Below are 18877 nucleotides of genomic sequence, written 5' to 3' on the forward strand. Positions count from 1 at the left end.
CGTGGGTGCAACAGTTTAATGAAGGCAGAACATTGTGTGACAACAAACCGAAACAACCTCGGGCTCGCACAAGTCGGTTTGACGACATGATCGAGAAAGCGGAGAGAATTTTTTTGGGGGATCGCCGAATGACTGTTGAACAGATCGCCTCCAGAGTTGGCATTTCTATGGGTTCTGTGCACACAATCCTGCATGACGACCTGAAAATGCGAAAAGTGTCATCCAGGTGGGTGCCACGAATGCTGACGGACGACCACATGGCTGCCCGTGTGGCATGTTGCCAAGCAATGTTGACGTGCAACGACAGCTGAATGGGACTTTCTTTTTATCGGTTGTGACAATGGATGAGACGTGGATGCCATTTTTCAATCCAGAAACAAAGCGCCAGTCAGCTCAATGGAAGCACACAGATTCACCGCCACCAAAAAAATTTCGGGTAACCGCCAGTGCTGAAAAAATGATGGTGTTCGTGTTCTGGGACAGCGAGGGTGTAATCCTTACCCATTGCATTCCAAAGGGCACTACGGTAACATGTTTTGAAGAACAAATTCCTTCCTGCACTGCAACAAAAACGTCCGGGAAGGGCTGCGCGTGTGCTGTTTCACCAAGACAACGCACCCGCACATCTAGCTAACGTTACGCAACAGTTTCTTTGTGATAACAACTTTGAAGTGATTCCTCATGCTCCCTACTCACCTGACCTGGCTCCTAGTGACTTTTGGCTTTTTCCAACAATGAAAGACACTCTCTGTGGCCGCACATTCACCAGCCGTGCTGCTATTGCCTCAGCGATTTTCCAGTGGTCAAAACAGACTCCTAAAGAAGCCTTCGCCGCTGCCATGGAATCATGGCGTCAGTGTTGTGAAAAATGTGTACGTCTGCAGGCCGATTACGTCGAGAAGTAATGCCAGTTTCATCGATTTTGGGTGAGTAGTTAATTAGAAAAAAAATCGGAGGCCTTAGAACTTGAATGCACCTCGTAAATTCCTGGTGTTTAGTATTATAGAGAGAAGCCTATTGAACATGAAACCTGCTAAATGGTGCACATCTTTCTGTCCATTGCTTGAGGATGTGTTATTCAAGTGCATATAATTTTTCTGTCTAGCATTCACTGAATGAATGTTGCAATGTTTTCTGAATGAGTCACTATTAGCAACAACAAGTCTCATTATGGAATACATGTACATGGACACCAGAGTTAGAATTCTGAGACACCAGAACAATAGCTTTTTATTTATTTATCTATTTATTTCTTTAGTCATTTGTAAACATATTAAAGTGTATGGACGTTGTCAGTTTGTGTACATTAACATAGTTATACCATTTTTCGTTACACCCAGTTTACAAATTGATACCTCAGATAAGAGTCTTTTTCTGGGCTAGGAATATTCTTGGTGAGTGCACAGAATCTCCCCAAAATATAATACTGTACAATATAATACAATGAAAGTAAGGAAAGTATACAAGAATGTCCTGAAGAAGTGTGTTCTGCAGTTTGTAAATATTGGAAGTATATATGGAGAGCATGTGAATTTGAGCCAGTCAGAGTTTCAATTTCTTTCCTCTTTTCTTTTCTTCCAGAAACCTTTCCATTAATTCACTGTTTTCCCCTCTTTTTCTCTGTCTCTTTTTTTCTTGTTGTTTCTCTTCTTGGGATTTGTTCAATTTCTGTGTTTCTGATTTTATTTCTGAATTGTTTTCTGTCCTTAATTTTGTCTTCTGAGTGCTCCAATAACAGCAGCTCATCTTGTGTTTCTTTCATTTAACTATCTTTCAATTTACTTCCATTAACGGTGTTAAATTTTTCTTAGTAAGTCTGTTTTCATCCATCATACATAGGTCTCTGTAGAACTGTAGGCATCTTTCCCTTAACTTATCTCAGATGTTGTCTTATTTTTGTAGAGTTCCTTTGTAGGTTGACTTACTCAAATTCTGTCTCTGGGAATAGTGCCATGGATGTTTCTAAGAGTTTTCTGTTCTTGTTCTCAGTGCCATGAATTTTTATCATTCCTCTAATTACTGTGGTTTCTGCCACATGTAAGAGATCTGGTGAAACATTCATGTTGCAGTATCATAATTTTATATTTATGAAATACTGGTCATTTGTTGCATAGATTCCATGTCAGTTTGTATATCTTTTGCAGTTTGAATACCCTTTCTGTATTGGAAATCATGTTCAGTCCTTTGGGTTGGGAGGTTTCTCCTTCCCACTTGTGGTAAGTGACCTATGAGGCTTCCCATACTGTGTTTTCAGTTATTCATTTGTTGTTGATGTAGTATTAGGCACTTACCCACCAATAGTGGTGTCTGCATTACAGTAAACAAAAGGTCTTTCAAAATACATTTATGGTACCTATAGCATATAGTGTTTTGTAGTACATACTATTTCTACTAGTGAAAAGCATATCCTGCTAAATATTTTGGAAAAAACTGAAATTTTCTCACGTTTGATGAAACATCTGAACATAATTTTGATCCCTTCAGATAATGAAGTAGGCGTACTCATTTGCTGCGCCCAAATGCGCATTATTGAACTGACAGATATATTGTCTTAAAATATTTGCTGCACAAGATGTGTTGATATACAGCAAATATCCCTGAAATGGCACTTAAACCTCATCACCCTGCACACCCCAAAGCTTTAATACAGCCTTTCTTGATGTTCCCATGGGAATGCAATCAAAGATATGGAAGCATTTGCGATATAACACTCTTTGTCAAGTTTTAAACTAGAATTCTTACTTCCTAGTTTATAGTTATACACATTCCTAGAGGGGACTTTGCTCCATCTACAACATTAACTTCAAAATGCTCAGATAAGTCTTGATAACAGTTTGTTTTTCATCAAAGTGTTATCACAAAAGACATAAAAACCATCATGATACAAAGCAACAATTTTAAGATTTTTACCTGACCATTAAATGAATGAACAACTTTTATGAGTATTCACATTAGCTAGGTCTAAAAGTATACTTTTTGCCTTTTCATTCCACTGTCTAGCTGACCATTTTAAACCATAGTTGATCTCAGATATTTTATTACCTTTTCATACAAAACCGTTTGGTTGTTTTGTGAGAAGAGTTTTAGGATAAAAATGATTAATTTTAAGATCAGGCTTTACAGCTAAACTGCGGGGAGATCTAAGAGTACTTTAGCTTACAAATGATGAAAATGTTTCATCATAATCTATACCAAACATTTGAGTAAATCCCTTTAGCAGCAAGTCTAGCATGATAGCGTGCTGCGCAATCTGCACCCCTTTTCAACTTACTTACACATTTGTTTTCTATACCTCCACTCTTTGGTGGATCCACCATTGTTCTGGACTCACTTTATTTCCTCTTCCATGGTCTTTATCCATTCTTTACTGCCACTCCTTAACATGGCATTTCCCAGGTTGAAAGTATCTTCTCCTGAACTAGAAGAATCACTTACAAATAGGTGAAATAATATGGGTACTCCTTGAGTTTGCCTATGTGAACTGACCTTCTGATTTGTCCATCATCTTCTGAGCATTGAGGTCCATCAGCACCATCTCAGTCTTCTCTGTGGCTGCCAGTGACTTAGCACCTTGGGTACAGTCCAGGTCTTGATCAGTGTCTGCAGTATCACTCCCACCATTGATGACTTCCAATACTTCCTCTGACTCACCCCATCCAGCAAGCCATTCACTTGTCCAAAACACACAGTAATCTTTACTTTGAGCTGCTGACCTGGTATCGTCCGGAAAAAACAATATTTCTGCCTTTGACTATTTTCTAGGGACTCTGTGGGTCAGTTAGTCTGTAACTTTTGGACATTTCACCATAACCGAAAAAAGTAAGTCTGTTAGTCTTGGTCTCCTAATCTCTTATATTTTGATATAAGGGCTCGACAACCAAATACTTTTAAATGGTTAAAAAAAATATTATTGTCAAGCACACATGAGTTACACTTATCAAAAAGTCAGAAGGACAACATTTCAACTTGATGCCTCCACTCCGTAAACATGACTTAAGTCCTGTGTCAACTCTGACATGACCAAGTGTACTCTATCCTAAGTGTTCCAAGTTACTAATTTTACTAACAGCCAGAGCATGCTCAACTGACACAGGCTGAACATTTTTAGTTAATAGATGCCATTTGACTACTTCTACATCTACATTTATACTCCGCAAGCCACCCAACGGTGTGTGGCGGAAGGCACTTTACGTGCCACTGTCATTACCTCCCTTTCCTGTTCCAGTCGCGTTTGGTTCGTGGGAAGAACGACTGTCTGAAAGCCTCCGTGCGCGCTCTAATCTCTCTAATTTTACATTCGTGATCTCCTCGGGGGGTATAAGTAGGGGGAAGCAATATATTCGATACCTCATCCAGAAACGCACCCTCTCGAAACCTGGCGAGCAAGCTACACCACGATGCAGAGAGCCTCTCTTGCAGAGTCTGCCACTTGTGTTTGTTAAACATCTCCGTAACCCTATCACGATTACCAAATAACCCTGTGACGAAACGCACCACTCTTCTTTGGATCTTCTCTATCTCCTCCGTCAACCCGATCTGGTACGGATCCCACTCTGATGAGCAATACTCAAGTATAGGTCGAACGAATGTTTTGTAAGCCACCTCCTTTGTTGATGGAATCCAATCAACTACAAAGTAGCTCACCCCTTTTGAGCATCTTACATGTATTATTGTCAAAAACAATATTTACGCCTCTCTTAACCAAAGGAGACACTGACAAAAATTTCTGGGAAAAGCCAGGGACAAGAATAACATAACTGACAATAGAATTTCCTTTCCCTTCACTTACTAGTTAAACATTATCAGCACACTACAATTTTTTGTTTGCAGTTTTCTGGCACAAAATCTCGAAACCACACCTTTCTTGAAGTCAAGTCAGCGATCCACTCTTTCTCGTTGAAATCTGACACACAGTGCACAAAACAATGACTTGTTAACTTCCTTGGAATCCTTCTTTGAGTATGCGCCAGCCGAGGTGGCCGAGCAGTTCTAGGCGCTACAGTCTAAAACAGCATGACCGCTACAGTTGCAGGTTTGAGTCCTGCCTCGGGCATGGATGTGTGTGATGTCCTTAGGTTAGTTAGGTTTAAGTAGTTCTACGATCTAGGGGACTGATGACCTCAGAAGTTAAGTCCCATAGTGCTCTGAGCCATTTGATCCATTTTTGAACCTTCTTTGATGATCTGAATTGACCATAATTTAGGCGATTGAAACATTTTATTTTTTTAATTTCTTGTCTTTGGAAAACTGCTGCTCTGATTTCTTACAGTCCTTTGTGAATGAAGCACACTCACCACCATCTTTGTCCAAGTTGAACTATTCTTTCACACTTCCATTTAGCAGCTTTTATTTCATGTTTTCCAGTGTGAAATTTTCATCTGCTGTACTGGATTCTATGCCCATCCAATAAGGCAGATAAACTTTTGGTAAACCTCTCGACAGAATGTGTATAATTAGTCCATTATCAACTGGCTTGCCCATGCTGCATAGTTTTTTTGACTAAATCCAGAATATGGGCAACCTAATTCTGACCATTTCCTTTACAAGCAGATAATAAGGTGTCCCACCTAGCATCCCAGTGATCCATTCACCTGGTTTTATTCTTATCAGCAAACAATTTTTCTAGGGTGTCCTGAGCTAATTTTGCCTTTGTTGTGTTTTCCATATGTGCATACAGAGATTTGTTGATATGCAAAAGAATAAGTGTCCATGTGTTGTTACTGACTATCTCTTTAGCTACAAATGTCTCAACTGCCGAATTATTAGCAGCTCTGGGAAGTGGAACTGTCATAGAGGAGTGGTGCAGATGTGCCTCTTTGGATGCACACTTGTCTCACACCCAGCATCAATTAAGAATAGGTCACTGGATTTCCTGTCCTTTACAAATAGTCAAGATGAGCCTGCAACTGCTGACAGTATTGCATTTCTGCTGCACTTCAGACGTTTTGAGTGGCCTGCATGACTGCGTGTGCCTATTGGCATTCATCAGTTGAGTTTGGGTAGAGACATGGGCTTGTGCATTGTCTTTCTGCCTTACCTAAGCATCAATAGGCCAACAATATTTTAAATTCTGTCATTTACTATTAAAGGCTTGAAAATGGTTGTTATCTTCCTGTCTCTGTAGCCTGGCATTCATCATAGCTAACTTGTTCATACATGGCTCTTTCCCCAGCACTTCCGTTTGTGGCAAAGCAATGCATGAGTCCAGCCTCCTTGCCACTGCAAGTGTCAGAATGTGAAGTTTTGTGCCTTACAGCATAACCTCTTCAACTGCTGCACAAGAATTATTGCCCGTACATGCAATGGCGATAGCATGTGTCTTGTGCACCAAATCATCACTAGGACGCTCCGTGAAGATGGATAGAATAGACCTAACATTTTGGGCAATGTTTGTAAACAAAAAATCTTCATTCTCTAGTTAGATAGGAGCTTACAGGTCACCAGCATTTGCAGTAAACAATGTACTTATGAGGAAGAACCACTGGTAAAAGGATCACTTTCAATAATTCTGTGTAGTTGCTACTCTGGTGGTAACACAAAATGGTGGAGCACTGCCTCTTTAAAAACAACATATGGCTGTTGGTGGAAAACCTCACCCAAAAGCTCGATAACACTCAAATCCAGCTGTAATAGAATCAACGTAAATTGATTTGTGTTCAACATCAGTCCGTGTAAATGAAAGATGCTCTGAGCCAATAGGAACAGATTTTCCCTCTCTCCCCTTCTTAAAACCCAATTGCCTCTCATTCCAGGTCTGTACATCATAGTTAAAGGCTAAAGTGCTATTAGCAGGGTCCAGCCCCTGCCCGTGGCCAGAATAAAAACATAGGTAGACTGTTTTGTTTGAAAGTAAGTATATGTCTGTCAGGTATTAATAATAATGCTGTTGTTAATATACTTCTCTATACTTATGTTTTGTTATTTTTCCCAGCAATGCAATAAATAATTGATCTAGAACTAGCAGAACTGCAAGTGTTGCCTACACCACTATATAAACAGGAGTCCATAGTCAGTCTTCCAGATTTATCAGACCTGCTACCACCACCAACACCACCACCACCACCACCACCACCACCACACTTGACACTACTGGAACTTCCTCAACTCGCTGAATCTCAGTTAAGTGCCAGCAGAACACTGCTATTTGCCAATACATATAATTTGACTGCCACTGGCTCTAAAATGTGTGAATGTTGGCCTAACACCTGACAGTGACTCTGATCTAGTAATTTAAGTAGAAAACATTCAACACATTTTGATTTCAGTGCAGTATTTGTGATATGAATGGGACTATCTATGTGTCTATGTATCTATGTGTCCGCAGCTCATGGTCTCACGGTAGCGTTCTCGCTTCCCGAGCACGGGGTCCCAGGTTTGATTCCCGTCGGGGTCAGGGATTTTTCCTGCCTCAAGATGACTGGGTGTTGTGTCGTCTTCATCATCATCATTCATCTCCATTACGGTCAGAGGAAGGCAATGGCAAACCACCTCCACTAGGACCTTGCCTAGTAAGGTGGCGCGGGTCTCCCGCGTCTCTCTCCTACGCTCTGTAAAGAAGTATGGGACACATCATCATCGTCATCATCTGTGCAGTATGATAGAGCATACAGTGAATAATATGGTGGTGGAGTATGATCCATCCCATATACATATCAACATCCATATGTTTGGGAGTAAAGTTTCAGTAGTTGATACATATAGAGAAGCTGTACCTGAATTAACATCAGGGACACATACATTTACATAAAACATTCTGATGTTGTGAATTTGAATGATCTATGCTGTGTATTAATGATTACTTTGAAGAGACTAAGCCATTGGTGTTGATATGTTGGAGCTGCATTCTATGATTTTGTAGAATATGTATCCAGGCATAGTGTAAATATGGGGCAACCAGAACAGTGTATAAATACCTGTATTCATCCAGTGCCAAAAGTGGGATGTGTTGAGCTTTTAACTATAAAATCACTAGAAGGGAATTTAAGGATTAAGTTCCTATGTATTATGTGGCTCCTGTAGGCCTGAATATGATTCAAGCCAAATTTAAGGAGTATAGAAAGTAATATCTAGCTAAATATTTCAGAAGTGAATGATTGTAAGGATGTATATATCTAAATTTTTAAAAATGTCCTACAAAAATCGTTCTTTTTCTCCACTGCATCCCAGTCCTATAAATCAGATGTTTTTTGGTCTCCACACTGTAGTGAGAAGGCAACCAACAGCAGAGTTATCCTGTGATAATTCATTGTGTAGGATACTTTGACAGTATAAATTGATGATGTCATGGCATATTCTGCAAAAAAAGCTGGCAAAGTTGTTGCATGCATGTCACATTGAAGGAGATATGAAGATGGTAAGGTAATGACCACAGTTCTCTCTTCTAATCATCAATATTTTATTACACAACAAATGTACAGGTCGAAGACTAGGTTGGAACTGAGGTCCAGAAAGTATACAAAACAAAGCTCAACTCGAAGACAGAGTACACATATAATGTTCTGGCCTATTGATCAACGCCACATAGCTCCCCCCTGCAGTATGGAGTATGTATCCGAAGACGGGAGGGGGGGGGGGGGGGGGAAGACGGGGTTGGCGAGAGTTTAAGTGGGTGGGTTACAGTGAGTTCCTCCACGTCTAACGGCATGGGCTGTGTGGGAGGAGAGTGTGCAGCAAATCCTGGAATGCTGATGCTGAAGTCTTGAAGTGACGATGGCAGTCGTAGCCGTTGGCCAATGTGGGAGTGCTGGTGTGGAACGGTGTCATCGGCAGGGAACCTAATGATCACCTTTCCACTTGGCCTAATGCAAGCATGTAGGTTGCCACACGCAGCACTTCGAGAGATTTTGAAACATTGCACTACACGTTGTGACATACCACCTAACGAGTTACACAAATTGTCACATGCAAGCAGCACTAATGTGGTATCACCACTAACGATGACAGATAAACCACAAATGCCATTAGGATGAATGTGGGTAGACAGCTTGTAAGTGGCGCCTGCTAACGGAGAGGCATGCTGAGCCGGTGGGGTGGGGAAACCGTAGCTCGGTGAGGGCGGTGCGCGAATAAACAGCTGATGGCGGTAAATCAAAAACATTAACCTGCGCCTGGGAAGTTAGCTGCCCAAGCGAGGAGGGGGATGAATGTGCGTTCGAATTAACACAGTTAGAGCTGGCGGGAGTGTGGACACTGTACAGTTTATGTGGCACAAAGTCACAAATGCACTCGGGCGCGAGAACTCTGTAGTGGCACCGACTAACCTTGTGTATTGCCGAGGCATCATCTGCTGCAAGTTGCTGCCGTGCCGAAGATAACTCGTTACTTAAGTTGTTGGGGCGACGGTGTAGCTCAAGTTGTTCCAAGGGCAGGTGTGTAGTATCGACACGCTCCGTGAGCCAGTTATTGGTCCATGACAAGAGCTCGGAGGAGGGGTTATTACACTTCCTAGCCAGGTGGACCTGTTTAGCAGTACTATTGACACTCGACGAAGCACACGGGATGTGTTCCTGCATAGGGTGGTAGAACACTGTATTCTTGATGAGGTCAGGCCACAGTTTGTGGTGTCGTAGAAAGTCGATGCCCAAAATGGGATCGTTGATGTCAGCCACCAGGAAGGACCACTTCAGGTTGCACTCAGGCGAGAGGGACACTGCATATGAAGTAGAACCTAAGCACGACAAACTAGATGAGTTTACAGCATGTAGGACAGTTTTGTGTAGTATGATCTTTTCGACAGCAATTCGAGATGGAAGTAGGGAAACATCTGCACCCTTGTCGATGAGAAAGTTTATGCCAGAGTTGAAGTTGCGGATGTAGACTCGTCCATTCGAAGCATTAGTGTTGGACACAGAATGGAACGTATTACGGCGCCTGTTGTTTACGTTGCAGGAGGTGGCACCGCTGCCTACCTGCGGTTGAAGTTTTGGTAGGAGCACGGCGGTTTACAATTTCGTGCTTGTTCCCCTAATTTTGCATGGAAGAAACAGTATTTATGGGCGGGTGTCTGCTCCTGCGAGTGGTCAGATCGAGGCAGCCCAGAATCTTCCACAGAGTCAGATGTGCTGTTGTTGACAGACTTAGTTTTAGTGGGACGTCGACGTTGGGGCCCTGGTTGTGGTTGAAAACTGGCGTAGCTGCCGGACTGCTGGGCGAGGCGTTCACGTAGTAGAGCGGAGTAAGCTCAGCCAGTGGCGTGCAAGCATTCGCTATTTGGTCTGTCTTTATTGGCAGAGATGGCAGTTTGAACAGACAGATGCAGCTTTTCTGTCCAAATCTCAGTGAGCATGGCGTCTGGCATGTCACATTCATCGGTGAGAAGTCGAAGGCATCGCCACAGCTGGGACAGAGATCTGTCGCCGAGGCATTCTTCATAGACAAGCTGTCGAACATTTTCTCTTCTTGTCTTGGAGACACGTTCCAGTATTGCTTGTTTAGCTGTAGCATACTTCTCGTTCGGAGGAGGTGACTTAACCAGGTCATAAATTAAGTCGACACAGTCGTGGAGGTGGTTCGTGAGGCATGTGAAACGGGCATTGTCATCAAGTGCACAGACACTGAAAGTTTGCTCGACCAGGTTGAACCAGAATTCCGGGTGAGCAGGTTCGAATGCCAGAAGTTTTGGTAGATTCGATGAACTGGTGCTCGAAGAATGCGGGCTGCTGCTCACAGACGCTGGAGTAGGCAAGTCAAAGTTAACTCTGCGTCGTGAGGGCGGTAGAGAGGAAGCAGACGTGCCGTCTGTTTTCATGGTAGCTGGAGGGGAAGCGAAATCTGTTAGCAGGAAGCCCAGCGTGTAGTGAAGCAGGACTGGTTGTTGCGACGGAAGGTCAAAGTGGTCACGGCAGTTGCTTGACAGGTTATTATGCAACTGGTCCTCCACATCTGCAGCGAAATTGTCCCTCACAGAATCACTGATGAGCTTGGTGGAACGTGACGTGCTCAGATTACTGCATTGATGAACACTCGGAGTAACAGGCTGGCGAATGTCATTCACATAGTGTGAAACTGGCACGGAGTGATACACACGTGGAGCTTGCACATTCAAAAAGGTGTCCTGTTGTGGCACAATATGAAAACTATGCTCCCCACTATTTACAGTACTTGCATTAAAGTTCGGTATCAGTGTGTAGTGGTTTCTTGTACTTCTGTGCAGCGAAAACTGAAGCACTTCAGGGCTAACAAAGCTGGAGTTGGAGACCGCTGGTGTCATGTTCAAAACCACTGCACCTGACGAGGTCCTTGGGTTCTCGAGGCTATAGGACTGCGGAAATTCACGTTGGGCACTGACTACAGCTCGTGCGCTTGAATTTAGTTGCTGTTGCTGGTGAAAATTGGGCGGCAGTGGCGTGTTGTAGAAGGCCATTGTGTAGTGGACAAAGGTCCATGCGGAACGTGGAAGCTGGTGTGGTAGTCACTTTGTACTCGGTTTGTCGGATTATTCGAACTTCGGGGTCACCACTGAAGGAGATATCAAAGTGGTAAGGTAATGACCACGGTTCTCTCTTCTAATCATCAATACTTTTATTACACGACAAACGTACAGGTCGAAGACTAGGTTGGAACTGAGGTCCCGGAAGTATACAAAACAAAGCTCAACTCGAAGACATAGTACACAAATGATGTTCTGGCCTATCGATCCATGGATCGACGCCACAGCATAATGCGTCCTCGGCTCGCTACTGAAGTACCGCACACACATGCGTCAGCAGTGTGCCTGCTCCCCAGGTAAGATTATGAAAGTCTCAGCTGGTCTCTTGGTGACTACTGCAGTTTTCTTTTTCACACTGTGCAGCAGTGAAGTTATTCAACAATGTGCTTCCATTTTAGCAAGATGCAAATCACATAAACTGTATATGATCCAAGTGTCCAAACATTAATATGAGATATGTTTACTGGTGTGTGTAAACCAGTAAGTGAAGAGTATGTCAGCCAGTGCTCTCTGGCAGACTTAAAAAGATCCTTAAGTACAATTAACCTACCACAACACAATATTTAAACAAATAAACTCCTGCTACATGTCACATCTGCATCACCCCTACATTACTAGTGTGTGTAAAACCAAGCATGTTGTCCTATCAATAGAATTACTGTGTTTTGGATAAAATAATTTTGGGTATTGAACCACAACATTGTAACTACTAAAACAGCTAACTTGCCGATATTTCAAATTACTTGCGGCAGTCCTCTTCCGGATGGTTCACTGCTGTATACTGGTGAATGTCTTTCTTTACATACTGTTATTTTCAGTTATCTAGTGTCTACCAATGTCTCATATCTGTGATGTCATTGGACAATTTAAAGAGATTGTTATGGCAGTGGCTGTATGGTACACTATTGCCTATGCCGGAAGGCAACTCTAGTAGAGATGACTGTATCAGTTTTCTGTTACCTGTGCCACTCTGGTAATGATTGGTCAGCAACCCTTGTTGGTGGTTGGAATGCAATAGCAAATCGGCAGCTTGTTTCCAGGGAATGGTGTTTTCCTGCAGTGAGGTTTTATGCCTGCATGGCAGTTCTCTCACGGTTGCTGTCTACACTGCCAAACCCCAGCCAAATGGTGCCGCTGGCCAGTGAACACACATGATCCACTGGGCTGGAATCGCTGGCAGCCAGACCCCAGGTAACTTGTAACCATACTCCCTGTTCATGTTGTTAGCGTGTTTAATTATTTCAGTAGCCTCTCTTATTTTCCATTGCTGCAAACACAGCTGGTGAGGAAGCACGCAAGGTTCTTGAAACTTGGCAGGATGGCCGCATTGCTAATGATGTTCCACTTCAGCTGACTTGTTAATCTGTCCCAGTCATATGTAACTTTCATGCTAGAAAATGGGAGTGTTAATGGGTCTCCTGGTTTCACCAACATAGATTTTGTGGCATTCACACCAAAGTTCATACACATGTGCAATGAGGAGAGCATTCACGGGATCCTTAGTGGGTGTCAACAAATCTTGCGACCACTCTGATATGTACACTCCTGGAAATTGAAATAAGAACACCGTGAATTCATTGTCCCAGGAAGGGGAAACTTTATTGACACATTCCTGCGGTCAGATACATCACATGATCTCACTGACAGAACCACAGGCACATAGACACAGGCAACAGAGCATGCACAATGTCGGCACTAGTACAGTGTATATCCACCTTTCGCAGCAATGCAGGCTGCTATTCTCCCATGGAGATGATCGTAGAGATGCTGGATGTAGTCCTGTGGAATGGCTTGCCATGCCATTTCCACCTGGCGCCTCAGTTGGACCAGCGTTCGTGCTGGACGTGCAGACCACGTGAGACGACGCTTCATCCAGTCCCAAACATGCTCAATGGGGGACAGATCCGGAGATCTTGCTGGCCAGGGTAGTTGACTTACACCTTCTAGAGCACGTTGGGTGGCACGGGATACATGCGGACGTGCATTGTCCTGTTGGAACAGCAAGTTCCCTTGCCGGTCTAGGAATGGTAGAACGATGGGTTCGATGACGGTTTGGATGTACTGTGCACTGTTCAGTGTCCCCTCGACGATCACCAGTGGTGTACGGCCAGTGTAGGAGATCGCTTCCCACACCATGATGCCGGGTGTTGGCTCTGTGTGCCTCGGTCGTATGCAGTCCTGATTGTGGCGCTCACCTGCACGGCGCCAAACATGCATACGACCATCATTGGCACCAAGGCAGAAGCGACTCTCATCGCTGAAGACGACACGTCTCCATTCGTCCCTCCATTCACACCTGTCGTGACACCACTGGAGGCGGGCTACACGATGTTGGGGCGTGAGCGGAAGACGGCCTAACGGTGTGCGGGACCGTAGCCCAGCTTCATGGAGACGGTTGCGAATGGTCCTCGCCGATACCCCAGGAGCAACAGTGTCCCTAATTTGCTGGGAAGTGGCGGTGCGGTCCCCTACGGCACTGCGTAGGATCCTACGGTCTTGGCGTGCATCCGTGCGTCGCTGCGGTCCGGTCCCAGGTCGACGGGCACGTGCACCTTCCGCCGACCACTGGCGACAACATCGATGTACTGTGGAGACCTCACGCCCCACGTGTTGAGCACTTCGGCGGTACGTCCACCTGGCCTCCCGCATGCCCACTATACGCCCTCGCTCAAAGTCCGTCAGCTGCACATACGGTTCACGTCCACGCTGTCGCGGCATGCTACCAGTGTTAAAGACTGCGATGGAGCTCCGTATGCCACGGCAAACTGGCTGACACTGACGGCGGCGGTGCACAAATGCTGTGCAGCTAGCGCCATTCGACGGCCAACACCGCGGTTCCTGGTGTGTCCGCTGTGCCGTGCGTGTGATCATTGCTTGTACAGCCCTCTCGCAGTGTCCGGAGCAAGTATGGTGGGTCTGACACACCGGTGTCAATGTGTTCTTTTTTCCATTTCCAGGAGTGTAGGTCTCATTCCTGTGTGATACAGAACCTTGCCTACATGGTCGCTGATGCCTCTCACATAGCAATAACTTATATCAGAATCTAATGATGTCATGTAATTTTCTGTAAGCATTACAAATCATGACCACGGCCCAGTATTCCAAAACACATACATAAAATAAGATACTTGAATGTTTAGGAAATGCTGCTATGCATCATTTAGCAAGAAATGTGTATCATGTCCATATTATCCTCACTTTATTAGTGTGGTGTCACTATAACATTGCCTTAGTATAATAAACAATGGCAAACTGGAGTATTTTCACATAGTACACATTGATATTTACAATATTTTACCTATTTGTTTTCTCCATACTATTCCAAAGTCACATGCACAAAAAAACAAGGCTCGACAACAAGCATGCTGCAGGACTTAAAACTATTACTATGAATAACAGATAACAGCCTACAGAACATACTTTAACTACCAAATCACAAAATGCAGTTGGTGAATAGCTACACTACAGCAAAGTGATGGTCTACCTGGTATAAAGCTGCTGTTTCTGAATACTGAGCTGCTATTGTCATCAATGTCAGCATCACATTTGAAACCTCTACAATGGCATATCTTGACTATTAAGGTGAGATTATTCTGTATAACATAAAATCTAAATGCATATGGTTGTATGTTTATCCTCAGATTATGGCTTCAACACAGCAGAAAAGGATTGAAGATCCTCAATACAACAGTCTGAATGCAATGCTTTCACATTATAAATGATGTATATTATCTCAGTATTTCTCAAATATATATGTGCAATGTGCAACAGTCAAATGTCTTCTGTGTTTATTTATTTAGTCCTTTGATCATATGTAGTATGATGTGCAAGATGATATTGGACTTACGTCTAGTCATTACAGATAACAGTTTTCAAGATTATATATAGTTCTACATGTTATACATTACAAAAGTTGCAGATCTATACAGTTATTGCAGTTCAAGTATTCAATTACTGAAAAGAAGCAATTGGGCTGTACATATTCTCAAACAGATCTTTCAAAATCATTAACTTCTAGTATACAGGGTGGTCCATTGATCATGACTGGGCCAAATATCTCATGAAATAAGTGTCAAATGAAAAACTACAAAGAACGAAAATTGTCTAGCTTGAAGGGAGAAACCAGATGGCGCTATGGTTGGCCCGCTAGATGGTGCTGCCATAGGTCAAACGGATATAAACTGCGTTTTTAAAAAAATAGAAACCCCTATTTTTTATTACATATTCATGTAGTACGTAAAGAAATATGAATGTTTTAGTTGGACCACTTTTTTTGCTTTGTGATAGATGGCGCTGTAATAGCCACAAACATATGGCTCACAATTTTAGATGAACAGTTGGTAACAGGAAGGTTTTTTAAATTAAAATACAGAATGTAGATACGTTTGAACATTTTATTTTGGTTGTGCCATGTGATACATGTAACTTTGTGAACTTATCATTACTGAGAATGCATCCTGTTACAGCGTGATTACCTGTAAATACCACATTAATGCAATAAATGCTCAAAATGATGTCCATCAACCTCAATGCATTTAGCAATACATCTAATGACATTCCTCTCAACAGTGAGTAGTTCGCCTTCCCTAATGTTCGCACATGCATTGACAATGCATTGATGCATGTTGTCAGGGGTTGTCAGTGGTTCACGATAGCAAATATCCTTTAACTTTCCCCTCAGAAAGAAATCCAAGGACGTCAGATCCGGTGAACGTATGGTGCTTCGACGACCAATCCACCTGTCATGAAATATGCTATTCAATACCACTTCAACCGCACGTGAGCTTTTTGCCGGACATCCATCATGTTGGAAGTACATCATCATTCTATCATGCAGTGAAACATCTTGTAGTAACATCGGTAGAACATTACATATGAAATCAGCATACATTGCACCATTTAGATTGCCATCGATAAAATGGGGGCCAATTATCCTTCCTCCCATAATGCCGCACCATACATTAACCCGCCAAGGTCGCTGATGTTCCACTTGCCGCAGCCATCATGGATTTTCCGTTGCCTAATAGTGCATATTATGTCGGTTTACATTACCGCTGTTGGTGAATGATGCTTCGTTGCTAAATCGAACATCCCGTAATTTCTCTTGTGCCCAGTAGCAGAACTGTACACGACATTTGACGTTGTCGCCATGCAATTCCTGGTGCATAGAAATATGGCACGGGTGCAATCGATGTTGATGTAGCATTATCAACACCGATGTTTTTGAGATTCCCAATTCTCGAACACTTTGTCTGCTACTGATGTGCAGATTAGCTGTGACAGCAGCTAAAACACGTACTTGGGCATCATCATTTGTTGCAGGCCACGGTTGACATTTCACATGTAGCTGAACAATTCCTGTTTCCTAACTATCCGGCGAACGGTCTGGACACTTGGATGATGTCATCTAGGATACCGAGCAGCATACATACGTAGCACATGCTCATTGGGCATTTTGATCACAATAGCCATACATCAACACAATATTGACCTTTTCTGCAATTGGTAAACAGTCCATTTTAACACGGGTAATCTATCACAAAGCAAATACTGTCTGCACTAGCGGAATGTTACATGATACCACATACTCATACATTTGTGACTATTACAGCACCATATATCACAAATCGAAAAAAGTGGTCCAACTAAAACATTCATATTTCTTTATGTGCTACACGAATATGTAATAAAAAATGGGAGTTCCTATTTTAAAAAATGCAGTTGATATCCATTTGACCTATGGCAGCGCCATCTAGCGGGCCAACCATAGCGCCATCTGGTTTCCCCCTTCAAGCTAGATGAGTTTCGTTCTTGTAGTTTTTTCGTTTAATGCTTATTTTATGAGATATTTGGCCTGGTAACTATCAATGGACCCCCCTGTATATTTTACAGTGTGTTCAGCTTAAAAGAGGTTACGTGTCTTATTTTATTCTATAAGAAATATTTTTATTGGCAGACTTACATATTAAGTTAGTATAAATTGCAGCATGTGTTTGAAATGTTGTCCATCCATTTCTATGCACTTGTTGACACAGTTGACTATGCTCCTGGCTACTCTTGTTAGCCTTACAATGTCAATTTTGTTGATGGCTTTTGTGATATTTGTCTTTAATTCCTGCAGGGTATGTGGTTTGCTCCTGTAAACAATATCTTTTAAGTAGCCCATCAGAAAGAAGTCTGGACTACTAAGATCATGGTGGGCACAATCGTGTTGAAATGATTCTTTCACCAAAGAAATTCTGTAGTATCTCCTTAGTAGAGCAAGCTCCATGGCATGTAGTGCTGACAAGTTGCAGCAGCAGTCACACGTATCCTCTTGCGCTAAGGATATGAATTGTTAGATAATGTCTTTATGGATGGCAGCATCCACAGATGTTTTAAAAAATTTCTGTTGTTCATCACATTGAAATAACACTTCAGACACCAATTTTTGTGGGTGTAGGGGAGACTCAGTGAAAGTGTAGGGGGTGGCAGTACCCCAAGTCTGGTAGTTCTGGCTATTAACATACCCAACAAGACGAAACCAAGCTTTGTTTGTTAAAAACTCTTGTTCTAAAATGACGATGTTCCCTCTAATAAAGGTCCTGAACCATTGACAGCAGTGAACAATTCTGACATAATCAGCATTATTAAGCTAATGGAAAACCTCCATGTGGAATGCATAACATTTCAGTATTCTTCTTACTGCAATGTGGGTTGAACCAATTGAAATATTCTTTCCCTGGCTTACTTTACACAAAGATATACAGGGACATGTTGTAACTGCTGCTTTAATATCCTGAATGACCTGGATCATGAAAACAGACCTTTGTCTAACACCTTTCTTGTTGAACACTGAACTTGTTTCACGAAATTTCTAAATAACACTTTCCACTGGTGCTTCCTTTTCAGATTTCTCCATGAACTCTCACTGACACACACACACACACACACACACACACACACACACACACACACACATACACACACATTAATCTTTGTTCCATAGGTCATGAATGTGACATTTTGTAATGATGTGGAATATGTCACTTTAACATAAGTTTTCTTTTCACAAAATAATTAACTAATTTTTTTCTTTTTTTATTTTTATTTTTTATTTTTTACAGTTACTACATTATATTTACGAATTCATCTATTGAGTAGAAGGAGATGTAATTCAGAAATTATTTTAATTTGCTTTTAAATGTTTGTTGGCTATCTGTCAGACTTTTAATACTATTTGGTAAATGACCAAAGATTTTTGTGGCAGCATAATTCGCTCCTTTCTGTGTGAAAGTGAGATTTAATCCAGAATAGTGAAGATCATCCTTTCTTATAGTTTTGCAGCTATGCACTTTGCTGTTATTTTTGAATTGGGATGGGTTATTAATGACAAATTTCATAAGTGAATATACGTATTGCAAAGGTACTGTAAATATCCCGAGTTCCTTAAATAAATGTCTGGAATGT

The sequence above is a fragment of the Schistocerca serialis genome, chromosome 3 (genome assembly GCF_023864345.2).
Source record: "Schistocerca serialis cubense isolate TAMUIC-IGC-003099 chromosome 3, iqSchSeri2.2, whole genome shotgun sequence".
Taxonomy (NCBI): Eukaryota; Metazoa; Arthropoda; class Insecta; order Orthoptera; family Acrididae; genus Schistocerca; species Schistocerca serialis.